This window comes from Balaenoptera physalus (assembly GCF_965194825.1).
Source record: "Balaenoptera physalus genome assembly, chromosome: 13".
In the NCBI taxonomy this organism is placed as follows: Eukaryota; Metazoa; Chordata; class Mammalia; order Artiodactyla; family Balaenopteridae; genus Balaenoptera; species Balaenoptera physalus.
In genome coordinates this window covers 16,689,076-16,705,506 of record NC_138892.1, presented here as the reverse complement: position 1 = coordinate 16,705,506, position 16,431 = coordinate 16,689,076, and the positions used below count along the sequence as shown (strand labels likewise).

Here is a 16,431-nt window from a genome sequence, read left to right as displayed (position 1 = left end):
CCCAAAACTATAATGAAAAATAAGATGTACATCGTTTAAAATATATAAAAAAATAAATATAATAAAATAAGACGAAAAGTAAAATAGTAATAAACTTCTTATAGCAAAATAAGAAGAAGCAGCAGCAGCTGGACCTATAACTCCAGTTTAAAGATTTAAAAGACTAGGAAGAAAACAATAAAATTAAATAATTAAATAAATAAATAAATAAATAAATAAAAGACTAGGAAGGGCTTCCCTGGTGGCACAGTGGTTAAGAATCCGCCTGCCAATGAAGGGGACACAGGTTCGAGCCCTGGTCCGGGAAGATCCCACATGCTGTGGAGCAACTAAGCCCACGCACCACAACTACTGAGCCTGCGCTCTAGAGCCCGTGAGCCACAACTACTGAGCCCACATGCCACAACTACTGAAGCTCGCGCGCCTAGAGCCTGTGCTCGGCAACAAGAGAAGTCACCGCAATGAGAAGCCCGCACACCGCAATGAAGAGTAGCCCCCGCTCACCGTAACTAGAGAAAGCCCGCGCGCAGCAACGAAGACCCAACACAGCCAAAAATAAATAAATAAATTTTTAAAAAATTAAAAAATAAATAAAAGACTAGGAACTGAGTGGTGGGGGAGGCAGAAAATGAAAAAGTAAATCCCTCAGGTATTCGGGGATTAAGTCATTGTTTGGCCCTAGAATCTGATAATTAGGGAAATATAGATTTCAAGACATTTCATAATCTCAAAGACCACAAAATCAGTAATAGAATATAAAAACAGAATTCTTAGCTTCCAAATCACTACCAAAGATAAGTAGCAAACAAAACCATCTACATCACCTGGAAAAGATGAGATGAGAGGAAATAGGAGTAAGTAAAAATCAGAAAGCATAAATAAAATTACACATGTAGCACCAATAACATCAGTGACATCGATAAACTAAATGTGTTAATTAACCCTAATAAATGGCAAAGACTTTTAAGGGGCATAAAAGAGAAAAAAGAAAAATATTGAATTATGTGCTGCTTATAAGAGTTTCACCTAGAAGAAAATGGCCTAAAATGGTTAAAAACAAAAAGATGGATGAATATATTGTTGACCAACTGACATGCAATGTCTGGGCTAGTGCTGGTGGGAGAATCCATTCATGAATTCTCAGTTTGACACCACGGCAACTAACTCCAGAGAAAATCATAACCAGAGCCACTAAAATCAAACTACCACAGTCATTACTAATCTTTTCATCTCCCTCCTGGCTCCTTTCTTTGATTCCTACTGCCTGTGTGCCTCTTACTTGCCCCCAGGATCCAGACCTACCTGGGCATGCTGTCCTACGTTTAAGGTTACCATCGATGCTCATTGACTTAGAACTGGGCACAAGATCTTCCTTGAACAAGGCCATCCTCCTGTTCTTCCAGTGTTCTCTTTTGGCCACGAAAGATCAATGAAATGTGTGGAAGTTGCCCAACCTCGATTTTTTTCTACAAATCAACCTTTTAAATACATGGTCCAGTGCAGAACCCCTGTGTCCTCAGATATAAAGGCAGACATGAACAAAGAGAAAGCAGGGGTGCCAATAACCACACCAGAGGATACAGAAAGCAAAGCCAAAGTGCACTGTATATGGGACGAAGAGGGTCATTTTTAACTGATACAAGGTAAACGCCACTACAATGAAATCACTAATTTTTATGGACCCGGTGACAGAGCATCAGTATTCATAAAGTGAAAACTGCCATTGCATTATCTCAAACCCACTCATTTCTATTTGTATTCTGCCAGCCTCCCAGCTGGTCTCCCTACCTTCTCTCCTGCAACCCTCTAATCTCTCTCCCTACTGAAGACAGAACGAGATTATTGTATGCGGTCTGTGAGTGTCAGGGCTGTGATAGCAGGCATTACACCTTATGCTGTTCCCTTCTGAACACTCAGCACCCCGCGCCTGGCACCTGCTAGGCCTTCATAAATGTTTTAGAGTAAATGAGAGAGATAGAGAGTGATGCAGGATGAGGGGGAGGAAGAGGAGGGAAGGAAGGAAGGAAGGAAGGGAGGGAGGGAGGGAGGGAGGGAGGAAGGAAGGGAGGGAGGGAGGGAGGAGAAGGGGGGAGGGAGGGAGGGAGAAGGAGGGAGGGAGGGAAGGACCACTTGGAAGAGCCAAGGACAGAGAACTAGTAAATGTCTTCAACAGGAGGAAAGAAATGGAATAAGACCCCACTGGAGAGAAGGCGAGAGTCAGTAGCTGAGCGTTTTCTGAGTCTTCTGTTGGGGGAGCAGGGAGTCTGCTCCCAGAAATCTTCCAAGAGGAACAGGACAGACCCTCAAAGGGATGGAGCAAAGCCAGGAAGGTCTGTCAAATGAACCAAGTATTTGAAACCAGGACACCCTAAAAATCCAGGAATTCTGGTCACTAACCAGAAAACCCACATGGGACAGACTGAAACCGTACCTAGAATGAGGCCCCAGAAATTCAAAGGGCTCCACTAGAGAAGCAAACTAGATAAACAGCCTATTTTACTTTCATTTCTCCTTTCAGGGGACATGAATCATTTGTGAGATTTGCAAATTTGAAGAGAGGTATCCACTGGGTAAATAAGACAGGTCCCGTCAGCTGGTGGCCACCATCACTGCAGGCCAGGAGCGTCATCTTGGGGCATCCACGGAGGGCGGGCTGCAGGGACATTTGTGCTCCTTCTTAAGGACAGGAAGAAGCTCACATTCCTCTTCTCTGCTCCACTCACCCTCCCTTCATCCCCTTCTCCCCCATCCCTACCCCTCCCTACACACACACACACACACACACACACACACACACACACGCACGCACGCCCAACACCCAGCCCCACTCCTTCCCTACACACAAACAGCTGTGTTCTCATGATTGGAATGATATGAGGTTTATTTATTTGGGGTTAAGAAGAAAATGTTTATAATTCACAAAGTCAATGAATGGTTTCCTAGCAACTTTTTGTATAACTATTATGAGATAATATTCTTTCGGTTTCTCTGTCTCTCTCTCTCTCTCTCCCTCCTTCCTTCCCTCCCTTTCTCTCTCATATCCTCTCCCTGACCACCAAGGATTCTTTTTCTGCATTAAGTAACAGAACACATTGAGGGTTTTATAAAAAACTGCAAATCTCTCCCTAGAAAAACACATGTAAATAGATACGTGTTCACTCACACTTCTGTACATACAGTTCGAGGAGTTCATAGCAGCCTTGACACTACCCATGGAACTCGCTTGATAAGCCTTTCCTACACAGGTAACATCCCATAAGTTTGATCCCTGTCTCATCCAGGCAAGAAAACAAATGGCCATGGGGTGGTTATCCCTGCAAAAATATGATGAGCTCAGCTTACTTCAAACTATCTCCTCCACCCATCCCCAGCATTACACATTCTAATCCCAAAGCATCAGTTCTCCTGCCCAGCAGTATCTCATCTGCCTGCTTCTCCCTGCCTCCCCACAGCTAGCTAGCCAGCAGCTAGGAAATGTGAACACACTTTATGTCCGCCTGAGGAAATGCCATTAACACAAAACACCTGCAAAGCTTTCCAAAGCCCAATACGCATGGCATCAGTCTCCTCTCTGGGCTTCATTCTGCACCAGCCACCATTGGGCATTGGCGAGAGCCATAGCCAAGTGCAGATGCTGGGATGCTCTCCTCTCCCTCACCTCCAAACACAGCCCAAGGTCGACTTCACTGCTTCATGAGACCCAGGAGCCTCATAAATGTCAGCTGGTCTGGGGATAGCCTGTGGTTCCCCATCAGGCTTCAATATCATCAAGTTGGAACATGTCCTTCATCCAGTCCGTTATAAAATGAGAAAAAAATGGAGTAAAGGAAGATATTAACAATTATCTCTTAGTATTTACTATGATTATGTGCCAGGCGCTGGGTTAGATGCTTGCCCTACATACCCTTCTTTAGTCCTCATAAAAACCTTCTAAGATATCACTTCCAGGAGTCAATATGGTGTGGGAATTAAACAGGCAGCCTCTAGAGACAAAGTAACCTGGTTGGAAGCCCATCTCTGCTACATACCAGCTGTGACTTCGGCCAAGTTGTTTAACCTCTCTGTGCCTCAGTTTCTTCATCTGTAAAAGGACTCTCCTTTTACATTATTTACATTATTATTCTAATAATGTTTTAAAATATCTCTGTTAGAGGGTTGTCATGAGGATTAAGTGAGCCATTGCATATAAGACATTTGGAACAACCTCTGGCAATAGGTAAGCACCCAATAAATGTAAGCCAGTACCAGTGTACCCATTTTGCAGATTAGAACACAAAGCCTGAGAGAGGTGAAGTGACTCTCTCAAGGTCGCGTTTCTAAACTGCATCTCTAGCAAGTGAGTCTAAGGTCTGGAGTCATAACCACTCTGTGATGCTTCCAATCTTTCTCGAATGCCAAACCCTTTGAAATGCTCACCTTTTCAAAGTCAGTCTTTATGACACCACATCATTCCTGTGATATTCCTGTCCAAAATGCAAACCTGCATCTAACTATAAGGAAACATCAGATAAATCCAAGTTGTGGACCATTCTAAAAAATCACTGGCTCATACTCTTGACAAATGTCAAGGTCATGAAAGACAAAGCCTGAGGACTATTCCATGTTACAGGAAACTAAAGAGACTTAAAAATTACATTCAACACATGAGCCTGGAATGGATCCAGAGCCAGAAAAAGTTTTTTTTCTTTTGCTATGAAGGATATTATTACATCAATTGGCAAAACTGAATACGGTCTGTGGATTACAAATAGCATATATCAATGTAAATTGCCTGATTTTGATCACTCTAAGAGACTGTCTTTGTTTTGGGGGGAAATACACATTGAAGGATCTAGAGGTAAAGGGACATTGTGTCTGCAACTTCCTCTCAAGAAGGTCAGAAAAAGAAATGATAATATGTATAGAGAGAGGGAATGATCAAATGAATGTGGTAAAATGTAAACTTTTGGGAAATCTAAGTAAAGAATATTGGGAGATCCTTGTGCTATACTTGCAACTTTTCTATAGATCTGGAATCACTTTGAAATAAAATGTTTCGGTAAAAGAAAGACAAAGAATCAATCTTTTCACTGTCCATGCCTGCCCCTGAGCATACTAGCTGTGGAGCATATTTTCTTACGGTCTCACCTACAGACACAGCTTCACTCCAGAGAAGGCTTCCTTGTTGCTGTTAAGACAATAGATTTGCCTTTCTAAGAGAGAAAATACTCCTAAACCATCCACTGCACCCTTTACATTAAAAGAGAGACTTTTAAAATTAGAAGGCATTGTTCTCTCTAGTCCAGGAGGATACAGCAATTCCTCACCCCTTTCCCCACGCCTAAAAAATGTTCATGGCTACAGTCATCATCTGACACCCACTCACAAAACCCTCTTTTGTCTGCCAGATTTTCACAGGCTTCTAAAGAATGTGGTGAATTTGCTGTTGCTGAATGTGGTTCATTTGTGCAAAATTCCTCAACCCCTTTTTTCCATCCTCACTTTCATCATCCTTGCCCTTTTCTCCAATAGGTCACTTAAAAACAGAACCAGAGAGTGAAGGGTGGAATGGCAAGGGCGACGGGAGAGGCTGCAGTTCATTCAGTCAGCAAGCATTTGTTTAGTGAGCACCTACTGTGTGCTGCCAGCCAGGCCAGGGATCCAGCAGGGAAGGAGGCAAGCCTGACCTGCCCTCATGGAGCTTGCACTGAGAAAGTGAAGTGGGAGCGGCTAATCAAAGCTTGGAGAATGTTCCAGAAAGGGAGGTACAGGGTGCCGGCAGGGCATGTAGGAAGGGAGCCAACTTACTCTGCTGAGGTCCAGGGAAATCTTATGCCTGAGGGATGATCACATGTCACTTAGATCAGAGGGAGTTGGGTGGGGAGTGGGAAGGAAAAAGAATGTTTTTCACTTATAAAAATAAACACCCATACTTTCTTAAAGCAAAACCAAACAGCCCGCAGTTAGTAGAAGGAAGGAAATAATACAGATCAGAGCAAAAATAAATGAAATGAAAAAAAAAAAACAACAGAAAAGATCAATGAAAGTAAGAGATGGTTCTTTGAAAAGAGACAAGATTGATAAACTTTCAGCCAGACTCACCAAGAAAGAAAGAGAGAGGGTCCAAATAAATAAAATCAGAAATAAAAAGGAAGTTACAAAATGACACCACAGAAATACGAAGAATCATAAGAGATTACTAGGAACAATGATATGCCAATAAAATGGACAACCTAGAAGAAAGGGATAAATTCCTAGAAACGAATATCAAAACCTCAAGTTCTAACCCAAGCTGAAGTTTCTCCCTCCACACCCTGGCCCTTCACAACCACTCAGTTCAAGCCACATCCCAGCTAGGAAGCCCCCAGCGAGCGGTGGGGACAGAAGGGTCTTTTCTAGCCCGGCTCCAGCTCCTCTCTTACTGGCTAATGCTGTTTCTGGTCCCTCCAGGGCAGAGGGAGAGCAGGTGTGAAAGGAAAACCCGATTTGGTTGGTGCTGGAAAGGTGGCCATCTGTGCAGCAGATGAGGATGCTTTGGTGGTTACTGGAGACTCTCCCCTTGGTACTTCCCGCTGTCCCCTTCTCTGGCAAAGGTGACCTACCCCGGCTGATTACCACCACCTTCTCCCATACACCCCACACAGCCCTCACCTTACCTCGAAGTTCCATGCAGAAGGGTGAATCTGCCATGGTTTTCCCATCCCTTCCCTGCCACTGTAGCCCTCTCCCTTTGCTGTCCTGTCAAGTGTCACTCAAGCCAGTGTCTCGCATATACACTTCTCCAGGCCAGGGTCTGGCAACAGTCCCTGGATTTCCCCAAACATCCAGGCATGCCAAAGTTCTCCCAAGAATTCTCTGACTACACTCAACTCCAGCCCAATGGAAGCCTGGAGGCCATGAGTTTGCACAGCCCAGCCAGTGGGGGGGCGATGGGGACATATTTGTTTCCGTCCTGGTGGCCTTCTCTGCTCTCTGTGAAGGGGAACTCCCAGTCTCTGACAACTTTCTGCACAGAAATCCTCCCTCCCCTTCATTCCGTGATCTGTCTGTCTCACCTTCTCGTAAACATTGGCTGAAGCAAGTGCTGGCTACAGATCACAGAACTTGTTTGGGACTACCTTGTACGTGGACGGTCTAGCACAGTGGATCTCAGCTAGGGGCGATTTGGTGCCCCATCTCCTCCACTTCAGGGACATTTGACGATGTCTGGGGACACTTTAGGCTGTCACACCTGGAGGGGTGCTACTGGCCTCTAGGGGGTTGAGAGGCAAGGGTGTCGCTAAACATCCTGTGATGAGTGGGACAGCCCTTCACAGCAAAGAATTATCGGGTCCAAGACATCAGTAGTGCCAAGATGGAGAAGCCTGGTCCAGTACCTCCCTTTCTATAATGTTGGGGGGCAGTGGAGAGGTGCCTCTAGTTCTCAGGTTTGAGACCTTGGTCAAGAGTAGAAAAAAGCCCCATTAGACATCTATCCCTTATTATTTGTATTAAGAGCTCCTGATGGAGAGTAGCTCTAGGCTGGATTAATCTAGCACCTCAACCGTGCTTCAAGAGCCTTTGGGGGGGGGTGGAGGTGGGCTGGGGGGTTCACGGTGCCATCCTCACTGTGCTGGCCCATCTGCTTAGGCTGGCTCCCCTCATGTTCCCAAGACGGCTTCTCCACCTCCAGGTATCGTCTACTGACTCCAAGGTCTAGGGGCAGAAAAGGGAGTGATTCCTCCTTACCTATTTAATCCACAAGGATAGCCATTCCCAAAGCCCCTGCCGACATCCCCTCCTATCTCCCTGCCAGCACTGCATCATCTAGCCACACCCAAACCTGCAGTGGCAAGTCGAAGTAGGGCTCCTTGACCGGCTTTCACCAATCAGGATTCGAGGATGGGTAAGGGCCAGCCTCTCCAGAACAGCACAGACACCCATTACCTAAAACTTGTTGTCCTGCCAGCAAGTACAAAGGCAGAAGGATAGCTGTTGGGTAGGAACCCGACGGTGCCTGCCACGTCCTGATCCAATGTACCTGGCCTTCCCCTCTCACAGCTTAGACAACTTGTTCACACAGCGGCTACAGGGCAGTGCTTCTCCAACCTCAACACGCATCACTGTGGCCTGGGGACAGAAGCTTCTGTACTTGGGACCCTTGCAGATTTTGCCTTGTGGACCACTTCATCTGGCTGCTCATTTGTATCCTCATCCTTTAAACGGTAATCATTAAGGATAGCAATTTCCTGAGCTCCGTAAGGTCATTCTAGCAAATTATCAGACCTGGGGCATAGGGATCGTGGGAACCCCTGGATCTGTAGCCAAGTCGGATAGGATGTGGGTAGCCTGGGGACCCCTACTTGCTTCTGACGTCTGAAGTAAGAGCAGTCTCGCTGGGGACCTCACCGTTTCACTTGTGGGATCTGATGCTAATTCCGGGGAGGTAGCGTCAGAATTGAGGTGTCGGACACCCACCTGTCAGAGAACTGGTGTTGGAATGCACTCAGTTAATCATTACACAGATATTTTACATATTTTTTTTAATCCTCCGCATCTTAGAGATGAGAAACTGAGACAGAGTGGATTCACATTCCCACGATCACATAGGAGGAAGCTGTAGAGCCCAAATTTACACTTCGATTTGCGCAACGCTGGGGGTACTGCTAACATTTTGTTCGTGTGGATGACCCTCTTGCCGCTGTGCATTGCTGTGCAATGAACAACAGCACTTCCCCAGCGCCGGCCAGACTCCCCTGGTCACCAGCATCACCTGGGGCATTTATACAACAGGCGTTCCCAGCCTCACCCCCCGAAGATGCTGATTCAGTAAGTTTGGGGTGGGGCCCGGGAATTTTTATTTTTAACAGGCTCCCCCGGTGATTCTGACAATCAGGCAGTTTGGCAAACACTGTGCTGTGCTGTGTTTACCAGCCTCCTCACTCGGGTGTGTCCATCTGCCCGAGAGCCCGGCCCCTCTGTTGCCTAGTTTTGGTCGAGGACCTGACACATTCCTGGGCAGAGTTTCTAAGAGCAGGATATAGTCTTTTCCAATCTCCACACTGTTGCTCAGTCTTACCCCGGGAAGAAGTTTAATGAATCAGGCAATGTGAATCCCACTCAGCAAGGCCAAAGCCAAAGCCATCGACAGCCCCCCTCCTGCTTCCTGCTCTTCCTCCTAAACTCTCCACCATGGCAACTGACCCACCATTCACCCAAACGGCAGAGCCAGGAACGTTAGGCACATCCTTGTTCCACTTTCTCCTTCACGCCTCATTTCCTGATCACCACTTCCTAGCGATTTCTACCTCCTACGTAATACAAATCAGGCCCTCCTTTTCTTCTCTTCTTTCTTACTGCCTATATGATATCCAACTCCACTTTTCACCCAGACCAGCTTGCTAACAAGGCTTTCTGCCTTCATCCTTTGCCACCACCCCATAGGAGGCAGATTGTATAGTCCAAAGATGGTTACAGAATCTCCCATCTCATGTATTTTTCTAGAATCTTGCCACTACTCCATCAAAAGGCAGGGTTTAATATCCCTTCTCTTGAATATGGGTGTGTTGTGTGACTAATTCAATCAATAGAGTATGCAGAAGTGATGCTACACGACTTCGGCTAATTCCTAAAAGGCGATTCAGATAACACTTTGCTCACTATGACACTCACTCTTGATACCCTTGGTCTCCATTTATGCCTCCACGCCAGCAGTCAACTGCCCTGAGACCACCATGCTGGGAGGAAGACCAAATTAGCCCATGCAGAGAGGCTACATGAAATGGTCCTGAAACTACACAGAGAAAGAGAGGTGCCTGACCAGCCCCCAGCTGCTCCAATCCTACACCATTACAACTCCAGCCGCCTCTGACTGCCACTGCATGAGAGACCCCCAGACCAGAATTGACCATCTGTGCCCCTCCCAAAATTCCTAACCCAAAGACTTCATGAGAGATAATAATAAAATAATCGTTTTAAGCCAGGAAGTTTTGGGAATGACTTTTTTATGCAGCAGTAGCTAACCAGAGCCCCATTCGATGGGCACACAGTGGCCAGAACCGTATGAAATAGAGCTACTCAAAGTGTGGTCCCTGGCCCAGGGCTGGAGAATGAACTGTATGTTACCAGTTGGTATAAAAATTGAGTAAGTGTTTAGAAGCTTTCACAGGGTGATTTTCTGTTGGTTGAATCTAATAATAAAAAGAAAAAATTAGACTTATGTTTTGTCTGGATTTGGTCAGACCTGGGTTCAAACAGCAGAAGGGAAACCACTTTTGATTGGTTGGTCAGACACAGCCCCTTTTGGAAACTGCAGGGCATTGAAAGGACGGAGTGAGGCCTTGGGTGAGGAGGGGGAGGGGAAAGTGGACCAGGCAGAGACACGAGTATGAGGGGACCCCCATCTAACGCAAGAAAAAGAGTGACATGTTCGGTGGACTGAAAGAAAGTGACGTGTCTTTAGACAAATGCTCACCTTGCGAATCCCTTCTGCTGCAAATAAGAGAAAACCCTACTACAGTGGCTTCAAGAAATAGTGGTTTCTTTTTCTGATTGCATCAGAATCTTGTGGAGACACCCCCATATCCTCTTGCCAGTGGACACTTCTGTGCACACTGGCCAGTCTTCCAAAGGCCAGAACGTACAACTCTTCGAGAGCTTTCTCCAAAGTCGCAAAAGTTCACTCTGCCCTTGGGGGTGCTGAGAAGTGCTGTGCTATACGGGCTCCCACGACCCCAAGCAGGATTAAGCTCTGGGTGCCCAGAGGGGTCATTCCTAATAACTCACTCTTTATTGCCTTTCTTCTCTTCCTTGTCTCCTGCCCCATCTCCCTCGTCCACATTTCCTGGGATCACTTACTAAATAAACTACTTGCATTCTGCAAAGCTAAAGCAGCCTGAGCAAGACGGAGAATGGTAGGTGGCAATGCTGGAAAGTAGACAGGGACCAGAGAGGTAGAAAGGTGCAGACTTGCCTAAGGACACACAAAAGTAGTGACACAGATGGAATTAGAAGATGTTCCCGGGATGACGGGTCTGTCCATTTCATGAGGCTGCGTTATGCTCACTAAGAAGTCAGGAGCAAAATCGCCAACCTCAAGTTGCCTCCAAAATGATCCCGGTGATTCTTCCTACAAAGGACCTCACCCGAATTCTGGCTCCTCATGGTTTCCTCTAGCCAAGCAGCACCCACCTCAGAGCATGTCTGATACTGAGGCTCTGAGACCAAAAACAAACCAAAAGAGGCTCGGAGGGACTGGGAGTGCCCCTGCAAGTATATCCACATCAGTCAGCTGAAAGTGGGAGAAACGGAGCGCTTGAAGTCACAGACTCTGCTGTGCGTATGCCTCCTTCATCTGCTTGCTGTGTGACTAAGGGCAATTTTCTTAACGTCTCTGTGCCTCCTCTGTAAATAGACGTAAGCTCATAATGCTACCTTGCTGAATCATTTCAAAACAAAACATATAACATGGAAAAGTGACTTAAGTCGTGCCTGACATACAGTAGGTGCTCAGTAATGGCCTGTCTCCTCTCTCCCCACACACTCTCTTTCACAACAGAGTGAAAAATCAAGCAAAGATGTACTGACCAAATAATCAACTGCATTTGTCTGGCATTTCTCAGCCCACTTGCTTTGCATGATTGTTTCTATGAGGCTAATACCTCATTACAATAACTCTACACTCTAATACCAGTAGGCCCATAAACAGAGGCCCAACTTAAAAAAGAAACCATTATAATCATGGCTAGTGGCCTCCCCAGTGGTTTGACCAAGAGCCAGGCCATAGTCAAATAATCAAACTGCAGATGCTGGGATAGCAAATCGGCTTAAATTTAAACAGTGGCAGAGACTCAAACTACAGAGGGGAGAAGAGATGAGGAGCCTTGCACAATGTTGGAATTTCCCTTCCATGTCCTCCCTGGTCAATCGGCCCATAAAATAACCAGGCTTGTTAATGAATAATAGGCTCATTCCTGAGAGGCACCTAGGTCAGGCAGTCACTCGGGGTCTGCTGGCTGTTGACTCTGTTCTTTGAGCTGAAAGGAACCCCAAGGGTGACATGAAAGCAGAGGCATTGTGATCTCCATCCTACTGGCTGCTCACGGGTACTCGGCTAGTTGGAAAGAGGATCACAAGTCGTAGAAACAATCAGGAGAGGGAAGAAGAGGCAGATCAGTTTGGGGCGCCTGAAGCTTGTACTTCGGGGTGGGGGGAACTTTTTGAGAAAAATCAGACAAAACTATGCATATAAAATATGCTCAGCCATCCAATACCACCTTGAAGGGAAGAGTGGTCACCCCAACACGACCTAACCCAAGAAGTGTGAGGGGAGAGGGAGTGAGGAGGAAAGAGACAGCAGACTGAGCCCACTGCAGCTGAAACAGCTTACAGAAACACATGGCCAGGTGAACACGAAGCCAGGGCCACCCCTAGGCAAGTGAGGGACCCCAAAGCTTCATTAGCTTCATTGATGGAGATGGAGAGCTAAGACCATGAACTCCTGCGTTTTCCACATTTTGCTTCCTGATGTCATTCCATCAAACCAAGAACCTGATTCTCCCTAACTTCAGAGCTGGGCTGCCAATAAGGGCGTGGCTTAACTAGTCATGGTGGGCAGGGCAGAGGATACCCAAGTGTGAATGAGGGCACCTGAGATTGTTTCCAAAACCAAACCACCAAGGGCTTTTTGATTCCCCAGGCAGTAGTTCTCTCTTCTATCCATAAGAAACTATTTCAAAACTAGGTGCTTCAGGAAACAGGCAGACACCGAAGCCCAATACTTCCAAGGAGCCTGGACATTCAAAGAGAATTGTGGTTTAGACCCTCCCCGGGGTAGGTTTTCAGTGGCTGAGAGCATCATGGTTAAAGGTGTGGGTTTTTAAACTAGGCAGATTTGGACCCGAGTTCTGGCTCTGCCGCTTACTAGTTCTGTGACCTGAGGTAACTTACTTAACTGCCTTCAACCTCGATTGCCTCTTATGTAAAACTGAGGTAAAGACAATATCTGTTTCATAGAGGTGGAAGGGTTAATTAAGGTAATTCACATAAAGCACTTAGCTCAGTTTCTGACACATAATCATAGGAGACAGATTCACTGGGATTAAGAATAAATCTACTGCCCCTTCCTCTAGGCTGAAAGTTTGTTTCCCCCCAAAGGCGGGAAGCCTCAGCCCCCAGTGGAGCTAGGGCTTTAATGGAGGTAATTAAGGTTAAATAAGGTCATAATGTGGGTGTCTGATCCAATGGGATTATGTCCTTATAAGAAAAGACATCCACCAGACAGCTCTCTACCATGTAAAGACACAAGGAGAAGGCAGCTGTGTTTAAGCCATTAAGAGGGCTCTCACTAGACACCAATCCTACTGGACTTTGATCTGGGACTTCCAGCCTCCAGAACTACGAGGAAATAAATGTCTTTTGTTTAAGCCACTCCAAGCACTATCTGGGGACTGCCAATCCCCCCACCCCCTCTTCTAGTTAGAGGGGTGGTCCAGGAATCCAGGATGGCCAATCAGAACACTTTATCTCTCCAGCCACAGTGATTGGACAAGAAGTGGACACATGACCTGAGCCAAGCCAATCAGTCTTCACTGAGACTTTTCTGCTAAAGCAATCTGGGAAGATAACTTCCTGTTTATGGCGGTTCTTGGGAGGATGTGTAGTTATGGCTTCCAGTGGTCATCTTCCTCCATCACAGGGAGTTAACCTATCTATAGGAGGAGAAAATAAGGCCAAAACAGAGAGGGAAAAAGAGCAAAGAGATGAAGAAAAAGAGGGCACTCTGAAGATGAGGGAGGCCTGGATCCAACTACGCCTGAAACCTACATTGGACTTCCCACTTATGTGAGCCAACAACTTTTACTTTTTCCTGAAACGAATTTGACTTGGGTGGTTGTGGGGGTTTTTTTGTCACTTTTGTCAAAAAGACTGAATGTTTTTGGCCTCATTTGGTCAGATGGGTCACCACTGGGCAGCATTCTGCCACATTACTTCATACTGAAAAGTGGCCATTCTCCCTTGCTGTCCAGTCCTCAGCCACCAAGTGGCATGGGTGGCATCACGCCTACAGACCTCTGCGAAGCACATGGCTGGCCCACACCAGAGCATTTAAAGCAGGAAAAACCAAGTCAGGCTGCTCTGCTTAAGTCTATTCCAGGAAGCTTTAAACCTACAAACGCAGTTAGCTGAGAGAAAGTTAGAGGAGTCTGCCAGCCGAACAGGTTCTGCCAGAGGGAGTGGTCAGAGCTTTCCTGTCTCTCTCCAACAGGTGGCTTCCGAAGCTGGGACCGCGTGTCCAGCATCTGCTCTGGAGAGAGATGCAGTTTGTCTGTCTTGGCTCCTCTGTGCCGATGGGGTCAGCGTAGGAGGAGCCGGCACTTCTATCCACAGCATACAGAGAAGTGAAGCCAGCTTGATTTGAAGAGTGTCCAAGCCATCTGACGTGGGACCAGAGGGCACCGGCTCCTGGGGAAAGCACATTCCCACGTGTTTTTTGACAGCCCAGCGCAAACGGAACAGAGCCACTGCTGGGCCGCCGCATCACTGCCCCAGCCTGGTGGGTGACAGCCCACCTGGGAAACAAGAAAGCAGAGCTTAATAGCATTTCCTTCCCTTCCAACCTGTAAGGGGCTTTCACAGATGTCAGCTCATTTGAGTCTCCCTTTGAGCTTAAGGACAGGAGGAGGGGACAGGGCAGTGGTGAGCCTCTTCCATGTTTTACCTGGGAACACTGAGGTTAAAAGAGATTAAGTTGCTTTTTCAAAGCCACACTGCCAGTCCCATGCTTTAGTTTCCCTGCCTCAGCCTTTTCCAACTGTGCCTTATCTAAGCCCACTGACCCATCCTCCCGCAAAACCAATGAAGGCTTAAGCGATCCCTGCATTGTCCTGCCTGACCAGCTTGGAATGAAGCAGAAATATCTTCAGTACACAGACAAGCACCCCGACACATGCACACGTTCTTACACATCTACATACACACATGGGCTTACACTCATTCACATGTTCACAGGCATGTACATATACACATACATTCATGCACCCAGGCTTATCACAAACACATACACAAATACCAATGCAGGATACACAACAAAAAGACACACACATTCACCTATGGTGTGAATGTACCCTGGCACCCCTTGAGGCAACTTCACAACACTGACCCCTAGAACTGATGCCTGCTTTCCTCTGTTGAGCTGAGTCTTCCAACCTGCGACCCCCTCCGCTACACCCCCTGATTCTAGTGATTTCATCCAGGACCAAGATCTGAGTTTTCTTTACTTACAGCCTCTCACTGATGCTCCAGGGCTATAGATCCGTCATGACAGCTGGAACAAAATGTGTCACTAACATATGTGGAAATGCAACAGAGAGGAGGTATGATCCAGTGGCATAACCAGTGACTGTTGACTTGTGCCAAAACTAAACAAGGAGAGAATGCAAATAAAAAACCATAGTCTGTATTCACTAAAACAGATGATAACTTCCAAATAAATATTTACAGATCAGATTTAGCACTGTAATAAAAGAAATACAAGAATCATGAAGCGAGACATGTATCATTGTAATTCATTACATTAACTCATTCAAAAATACTTATTGTATTGTTTGGACATTTAACTCTTTGCCAATGTAGTACTGGTTCAAGTACAGAGCAATGGAACAAAATAGATGGATGAATATGATTAAGCCCACAAATATATTACTGGAACAGGAGATTCCAGAGACAGACCCATATCTAGACACTTACCATACTTTTTAGATAAAGGTGACAATTTAAGAAGGAAAAAGACCATCCAATACATGATATTGACACAATTTCTCATTTACAAGGGAAAAAATAAAATTAGATCCTACTCAATGCCATTCAAAATAATATATCCCAGATGCTTTAGACTTCAACATAAAAACCAAAACTACAGAGTATCCCCCGTAACAAATGAATTCAGATATAGCACGACCAGTGATTGGCAATTAATTCTCATCTTCAGCGCTGGAGCACCAACCCCACCTCCTAAGTGACAACGTTTTGGGCCCCGCTTCCAGGAACATGATGGGGTTTTAGTATTCCAGAAGAGAACTTGCAAGAATACTTTTACAACCTTGAGATGGTGAGAAGGCCTTTGTAAATAAGACACAAAACTCAGAAGCTGTAAAGGAAAGATTGACAGACACAACTACATCAAAATTTAAAGTCCTGTTACATTAACACCAAGTGAAATTCAAAGGTGAAGCACTAAAAACAATCCAAATGTTCTCAGTAGAGTAATCACTAGTAAATTTGATTACATAATTTACCTTACAGCCATTTGATGGAATCTTAATAGTGGTTACCAAAACTAATGCAAAGCTTTTATATATATATATATATATATATATATATATATATATATATATATATACACACACACATACACAGGTGTAGAAAATTTTCCGAGACATAGAGCTAAGTGTCAAAAATGAGCCACAGAACTGG

The 16,431-nt window shown here is 45.7% G+C and overlaps 2 long non-coding RNA genes across 5 annotated transcripts in view; both read right to left on the bottom strand.

Annotated features, from left to right (window-relative positions):
* Positions 1–7,441, bottom strand: part of LOC309640608 — a 40,831-nt gene extending 33,390 nt beyond the window's left edge. For all 4 annotated transcript variants that reach the window (XR_014252288.1, XR_014252289.1, XR_014252290.1 and 1 more), the window contains exon 1: positions 6,636–7,441. This is a non-coding gene — a long non-coding RNA (uncharacterized lncRNA). The remainder of the gene's footprint in view (positions 1–6,635) is intronic.
* LOC309640616 overlaps positions 1–16,431 on the bottom strand; it is a 441,572-nt gene that overhangs the window by 200,660 nt on the left and 224,481 nt on the right. The gene's annotated exons all lie outside the window — the stretch shown is intronic.